An 8206-nucleotide genomic window follows, 5' to 3' on the forward strand; every position below is an offset into this window, starting at 1 on the left:
ATTCATATTGAAATTCATATTCTTATGCGTATTAATTTTCATATTCATATTTATATTTGCATTCATATTCATATCCATAGTCATTTTCATACTCACACTTCTACTCATATTCATACTCTTGTTCATGTCCATAGTCATATTTATACTCATACTCATACTCATATCAATATTCGTATTCATGCCGATACTTCTGCTATTGCGCCTTCTCTTATCTCCCTCATACGCCTTTGTATTCATTTCAGCTCGACGCCAGTACCTGATATTTCAAAGCAGTGTCATTCAGCAGCCATTGCTGGTTTAGCGGCACACCGCTACCGCTTTAATTTCACAGTGGCAGTAGCATCATTACAGATAAATCAATGCGCTTCAATTCGCAAATATTTATTTGCACGCACAGCTTTTCGCGCCTATTAGCCTATGCGGCGGCATATTCGTACGCGTGCAATGTGTTTTAAAATAGCCATCGCGATGCACTGCATGACAACCAATGATGTGTTGCGCTGGGCGGCTGCTGCTATAGCAACAAATTAAATAACCTCAAAGTGCCCGATGGGAAATTAAATAAATTGCGGTCAGTGGCGGGAAACCCAGCAATTGGGAATCGGTTTGAGCTTTGATGTCACTTATCGTGTTGCTGTCATTGTTTTCTTTGTTTTTGTTGTTTTTTGGTTACAACATTCGCGACATAAAGAGTTGAGCTATGTAATTTACATAGAACCAAAATCACTGCTGCATTGCGACAATCGCAAAAATAAAGTTGTGGCAGTGGCCGCCACAACACTAAATAAATTTTCAAAAATTTTGCGTTTCCACAATTTCACTTAATTTATGCGATGGGGCGTAAAATAGTGGTGGTCCGGAAAGGCTTTGTGAAACTTTGTTTAATGAAAGTTTATTGAATTCACAAGAATGCAACAGTCAACTCAGGGCTTAAATGAGATTATACTCAAAATTTCGTATTCACGCGTGTTAGTCAAACCCCAAACGAGTTCCACCCAAGTCATCACAGTGGGTTGAAATTCCATTTTTTAATCATAAATTAATTATCTTGGATGTAGTTTTATGCAGGGTCTCAACGAAATGCTTTATGCCTACGAACACGAATTTCGACATGAGACAATACCATAATAAAATTCTCCATAAACCGTATATACACGAATTTTCGATAGCCCTGACAGCTTCTGAGAAGGTAATAAATCATTCCAGATTTTTTGTTTTTTTGATGGAAAAATGGAAATCATTCATACTCTAACAGGGAAAAATTTAAAAAAATTTTTCTCTATAAATTTTTTACACTTGTGTTAAAGCCTGTTACTTTAGAAAAAATTAAGCTACCAATGAAGAAAATGTTTGGTGAAATGAAAATGCGCAAGGATTTTTTGTATAAAATATGAGCAGGAAAGAGTGTTACTCATACGCCACGTACACCTGAGCATCGAAAGCAGGGGGCGTCAGAAATGATTAATTAATTTCTCAGAAACTAACAGGGGTATCGAAAAGAGATGTATATGTGATTTATGGAGAATTTTATTGGCTTTCCTCTCCTATAGCTCGTATCACGATTACTCAATTGGTTCGTAAGATATACGTGATTAAGTGAAATCACTTTTCTTTTTAGGCTAAATAGCAAATATCTCGAAAAGTTATCCATAGAAAAAAATCATCTCGATTTTCGGAATCACCGAGAGATTCTACATCGGAATTGGATAGTGGCAACTATAGAACACTTTTGCTGGAAACCAGTGTTACACGCAGCGAAGCGGGTGAGGGCGATCTAATATTGAATAATTTCAGTTAGAAGGATTGCGTGGGGCATTCACAATGACTAAGTCTGCCTCCAAGTGGAAGTGCGAGTTATGCGTACGCGCCTTCCTAACCTAACCTACATATGCTTAAAAAAGCTTTCACTTACACATATGAATGCCTATCCTTTAGAGCATTTCTTTTATCTTTGTGCACAACCAAAGTTGAGTAACATTTTTGCTTACCCGATAAAAAGTTTAGAAAAGTTTTTCAAAGGAAATTATAAATTCTTATTTTCCTGCAACAGCAAACAAGAAAATATTTATTTGCCAGTAAAGAACAAAGGATACTCTGCTGCCTACACTGATACTTGAAGCAGAGCGAAATGATGGCACGTGTTTTTTTTTTATCAAATTTACATACTAAATGTTACATAAGAAACTTTTTCCCACTTTCTTTTTTGGGGGGGCAATGCAGCTATAATAATTTCAGCTAATCGCTAAAGGAAGTGCGCAAAGAGAAAATATGCGCTGTGATAATAAGGTACATACCTGGAAAGATTTACACATTCACAATGTCCCACAAACGAAAAGGTGGCCTTTGAAGAAACTTTGCCATTTACTTGTATATGTATGTAGGTATGTAGATATATGTACATCAAGCTGTGGTGCCTTTCAAGAGCAGGAAGGAAACAATCTTTCATACAAACAATGAGACATTCCATATCACACCTGGTTGGCAGTTGTTGGTGTTGGGTAAACAAAAACGCGCGTAATAAATCATACAAACTTCCCTTATCCCATAAATACTGAAATGGTGTGAGCATCCATTCAGGCCATTCTTTCATTATGTCAGTATTTATGGTTAGGGTGCGAAGTTTTCACATTATGGACACCAGCAGTGGTACTGAATGCTGTTAATTGTGGTGCCATGTAGCCAAATCACGCCAGAAATATTAAAGTGAGTTCATTGTTTGTTTGTCATTGATTTAAGCACTTAGATGAAAATGTATGAAATTTATGCAAGAAAGTTACAAAAGCTAAGAAATTAATACTGGCACATCTATACAAATATACTTAATGGTAATTTGAAAGTTTGAATAATTGAATCAACAATTTTTGACTCGCCTTGCTCAATTTCGTATACCCCGCCTCGATTTATTTTCAATGTAATATGAATAACGAATTAATCCGCGAAGTGACGCAGGAGTCGTGAGATTTTAAAAACCCGTATTTATAGTCCTATTTGGTCCATGGGAGGAAATAACTGCATAAAGAATTTTAGCGATAAGTGACGCAGGGTCGATATATTTCGAAAACCTGTGTTTATGGTCTGATGTAGTTCATATTTTAAAAAAGCTTTTACTTACATGAAAAGGAATAACTCCACAATACATTTTACCGATAGGTGGCGCAGGGGTCGAGATATTTTGAAACACCGTATTTATGGTCCGATTTGGTTCATATTTAGAAAGCTTGTCTAAAAAATATCTTTATACTGTTAACTTATTTACTATTGTTATTAATTAAAAGAATGACAAAGTGTTCCTATATAAACTACAAATATATGTACATACATATACGCTACGCAGAATCATTTTAATCAAATCAAAGCTTCAAGTTGTTTTTTTTCCGTATGGGAAAACTCTTTTCCCTGCCCCATTCTCAAAGACATATTTTCGACAATTGAAGATTATTAGAAGTGCATGTTAGATATCATTTCGAAAACAGTCTTTTTTCCAGATCGGAAGGTTTCGACTTACATCTTACCAAACTAAACTGCTTCATGAACGTAATCTTCTTTATATCGATGTGGCTAGGAAGTCGCGTACGAATGACTCTTACTTACACGCGGAGGTAGTCTTGCCCATTGTGAATGCCCTCTATGAGTGCCAGGTATTACGCCAATACATTTCCCATAGTTTGGAGTTTTCCTTCCTAAACGTTTATCGTTGAAAGAAAGAACTCCGGTCCTATCGAGGTTATTCTCTCCCATGTGCCCTGGCACCTCGTATTCTTCTTAGCCACAGCATTAAGCCCCCCTACACAAGAATGATAGAACAAAGATTGCGCATTCCTCCGGGGATGACGCCACGTTAGCAACGCGTAAGAGAGATGAAGGAGAGAAAAAATAACGCCGGTCGCCATTTGCAAATAATTTGAAGTTGTGTTTATCTACGCGAGAAAAAAATTATCGCGGACATTTCTATGATGACGTCGCACGAACGGCTCATTCAAAAGGTACGACGGGCATGTTGTGAGATTTGTAGAGCGCATTTTTTTCATCATGAGAGGGCTTTGCTTTCCAATTATTCGCCTGTTGGGAAGAGTTTTATTCTTTGCTTGATCTCCACGCTGACATTGCTGGTTGTGTTTATGCTGACGGCCTAAGCAAAAGTTCTAAAATTGTTGTCATCGCTTCACTACCGCTTAAGAGGTATACTAAACTGGGCCTATTATTATGAGAATCGATTAGGCTTTCAGTAAAATTTACCTCGGAATGAAAGTATCTATAAACTGGTCAATTAAGATCACTAAGAATGTGGGAAATCTCCTGGTATTCGATATGTTCGTTTACAGTCCAAATGCTGAGGGTTTCCTTTAGTCAAATATCAAATTTCACTGCATCTACTACAAAATGCTTTTATTTCTTTAGAAACTAGTTATACTCACTAAAAAAATCAGGTCTCAAAAGCCCAAGAACATGCCATGTGAATTTGTGAACTTTTAAGGCATATCGAATGCCGATAAAGTTATCCAGAGTACGTGCCACTAAGCCACTAAAAAAATTAAACGAAAATAACACTTTCCGCATGTTTTTCACATTCATTCAGTTTTGGTTTTATTATTATATGTATGTATGTAGCAGTTGATTCACTATTACAATGCCTCGTTTACTCTTCAAAGGTTTTACAAAGTTTACTTAACTGGTGTACACAACTACTACGATTTGTTTATTTAATCTATTCTTTTTTTAGTTAGTATATATTAGTTTACATCATTTGCAAATATGTACTATTTTTAGTTATTTTATTGCGCGCTCAATTCCACGAAAAAAAGTTCAACAAACGCTTGCACTTTCACTACATTTTTATAGAAATTCAGTTTAGGAAATTTTATTTTTCGTACTAGATATGTGACAAACTGGTGCTTGCACTGATTTAATTAAAACCACGCTGCAGCATTGTACTGCAGCGCTACACACTAATACAAACAAACATGCATACATTCAGTAAAGGAAAATATTATTTGGTTACATATTTGTGTGTACAAAGTGTTAGTTTGGTTTTGTTTTGGCTCAGTGTTTTACTTTTTCTTTCGCTATCTTCAAGTGTGGCTTGCGTATTTTTTTAAATTTTTTTTTTGCTGTTTCTCATGCTTAAGTTTCTTTTATTTAATTTCGTTTTGTTTGTTATTTTTAGTTCATATTTATGTATAACTACAATTGTAAGTAAATGCTAACAACATATTTGTGTATGAGTGGGTAGGTTTGCATGTATGTACACTCACTTTCGCGCATAACTTACTACCAATATTCTTTTTAATTAGGTAGAGTCTTGTAAATTAATAAAAAATTATTTTTTTTTGTCATACTATAACAAAAACTATACAAAATAGGGCTGTGCGATTATTCGATTACTCGAGCAAGTTGGTTAATCAATTATTCGGTTAATCAATTACTCGAGTAATCAAGATTTTGATTACTCAAAACGATGATTAATCGAGTTACTTGAAATATGATTACTCAAAAAAAATAATTTTGCTCGTTAAAAGAGTTTGCTTTGGAAAATGCTTATTTTCTTTTTTACATTCTGTGTATAAAAAAATTTTTTTGTTTTTATTTTTGAAAACGGAAACGTTGTTTTCAAAGTACCAAGGAACTTTAACTACTTTATACATATGTAAAGAGTTGAAATGTTGATTACTCATTTTACTCGAAATGTTGATTAATCATAAAGCAAATTACTCAAATATTTTTGTTTTTGGTTAATCAAAAATCATGATTACTCGAGTAACTGAACTTTTGAGTAATCATAATTTCCAATTAATCGAATAATTGATACTTTATGATTAATTAAAATTTCGAGTAATCAATTAACCGCACAGCCCTAATACAAAACAAAGATTCAAACATTATAAAAATCACAAACTTTTTAATAAAAATTTCGAGTAATAAGTTTTATAGTCCATTGAATTTTAGTATGTAGTTGAAATTAGAAATAGCTCAAAATTCTGGTTCGTTTTGGAATTTTTTTTCATACGATGTTGCGCATTCTCCCCATATAAAAAGCATGCATTGTTTGGAAAAAACTGCGCCAGCAAACTTTTTACAAATCAATGACAATTTGGGATCACTTTAAGCTTGCACATTATCATACTAAAATCGTATCGAGTTATAAAACTACATACCCGAAAATTTCCTAAAAATTTTGATGAAAACTTGATGAGTTTTTCTATATTGTGTGCAAAGTTTAGACACAAATTATTTTATTAATGTACAAAATTCTACTTCACGAAGAAGATTGTGGTGGTAAGTTATGCGTGACCGCCAGTGTACATTTGTAGTTTCATTCTTCTTTTTCGCTTTTCTATTGAATTTTCCGCAAACTGGCTATTCTATACACTATTACATTCGTCGTACTTACAATTATACTACCATGAAGAATACAACTAAGAAAATCATTACGAAAAAAATAAAATAAATAAATAAATAAAAAAAAGACAGTTGTATGTGTATGCTCGGTCATTCATACGGTAATTTGCTTTTTCGCTTAGCATTGCGCGGGTGCAAGTCTCGTGAGGGCAACAAACACTTCATACCTTTTCATACTTTACACTTTTTTTTTAATAAAATAAAATTTTTTTGTAAAACTACAGTGTTAACTTGTACTAAATGCGATCTAAGTAACTTCAATGCAAAATAAAATAATAATAGTACTTATTAAAAACTTAAACGCTATACATTAATCCATAGCAAAAATATAATAGCTTAGCATACATTTAGGTGCAATCCATTAGAATGTTCCAAATTATACTAAAGTAAATGGAAAGTTTGAACTTGTTATGGAGCTAACGAGTCTTTGTCAGCACTCACTTTCGCGCTAAAAAGCGGAGTTAATAAATTTGTGTATTTTTTAACTTCTAACTTTCGCAGTTACTGCCAGCCAATTTATATAAATATTACACATTAAAAACCTTTTAGCTTTTTGTTAGATTAGCCAAATTGGTAGTGACATTGTGTTACATTAAAAAACGACAGTTATTTTTGTTAAAATTGTAATAAACAAAAGAAGTTACGCATTTTCAAATCTTTCTTCTTCAACATTTTTTTTAGACATTCCCCCCAGCTAATCCACATTTCTACCTTTTTTTGCTTTGCTTAAATTTTTCGCGCATTTTCTGTTAAAGTATAGTTAAACACACTTTTTCGGAGCATTACACTTCTTACTCTAAACACTTTCGACTTTTCCCTTTACAGCATCCTTGTTTTCCCTTTTGTTTTCTTCTCTGGCGTTTATTTTTTTATTTTTATTTTTTTTTTTATGTTGCTTGTTTTTCTACATGTACTGCATAAAACTTGAGAATATCAGACTCAGAGTAATTGCAAAGCGGCATACTCTGCTTCACTCTCCATTAGTTTTTCGTCCTTTCCTCACGGTGACATATGTATCCCACTGGCCCATTTAATTTGTCTTCTTATCTTCTGGTTTTGTCTCCACCTCCTGTTGTTCATGTTGCTCAACGTCCGTTATTTGGTTTTGTAGAAGAACACCGCCATCTGCTGGTGGGTTTGCATTAGCAGTAATTGACGTCGTTTTTGTTGTTGTTAAAGCTGTTGTTGTTTCAACAGCATCGCCGACGGCATGAATGGAGGTAGAGTTTTCTGGTTTATTATTGGCTAGAAATTGTTGGCTGGAAATGTCCAATTCACTGATGCTATTCTGTAGATGTAATCGAGGGTGTTTTGTGTTTTGTTTTTTTTCGTTTTTTTTTTGTTTTGGTAAAAGAAGGGAAAGAAAGTAAATGTTGTGCGATTAATAAATAAGAAGAAATAATGACAATGGCAACTAAAGCATTATTTTACCTACATATGTACATACATACATAAGTACTTACAAACAAACTAAGTAAATACTTACAAATGGGAAATGTCGCCTTAAAATATAGTTCTATTAATTAGAGAAAAAAATTTTGATAATAAATACGCAATGCTACTACGCAACAATACTATGTACTTTCAATTGTGAGCGCTCACAGCTGGTATAAATTGTATGTCAACATTGTTTAGTTAACTTCTATAAAAATCAGTTTTCGTAAGCGCAGGGAGGGTGGAGAGATTGTGAGTTAAAATCATTTTCGTACTCGCTTAGTCAACTTCACTATTTCACTGTGGACTCGTCTCTAAATTTTCATCTTCAAAAGTTTCTAAATAAAAAGCAGGGTACATATAATTCTTGCAGCTT

General features: G+C 33.8%; 1 long non-coding RNA gene across 1 annotated transcript; it reads right to left on the bottom strand.

The window, feature by feature from the left end:
- Positions 1-5990: 5990 nt before the first annotated feature.
- Positions 5991-7861, bottom strand: LOC108366942 (uncharacterized). The gene is made up of 2 exons (XR_001848177.1): positions 6153-7861; positions 5991-6120 (listed from the first exon to the last, which is right to left on the bottom strand). It is a non-coding gene; the product is annotated as an uncharacterized LOC108366942 (long non-coding RNA).
- Positions 7862-8206: the final 345 nt, after the last annotated feature.

Source organism: Rhagoletis zephyria, unplaced genomic scaffold, assembly GCF_001687245.7.
Source record: "Rhagoletis zephyria isolate East Lansing unplaced genomic scaffold, Rhagoletis_zephyria_1.1 Rzeph_scaffold_02461, whole genome shotgun sequence".
Taxonomy (NCBI): Eukaryota; Metazoa; Arthropoda; class Insecta; order Diptera; family Tephritidae; genus Rhagoletis; species Rhagoletis zephyria.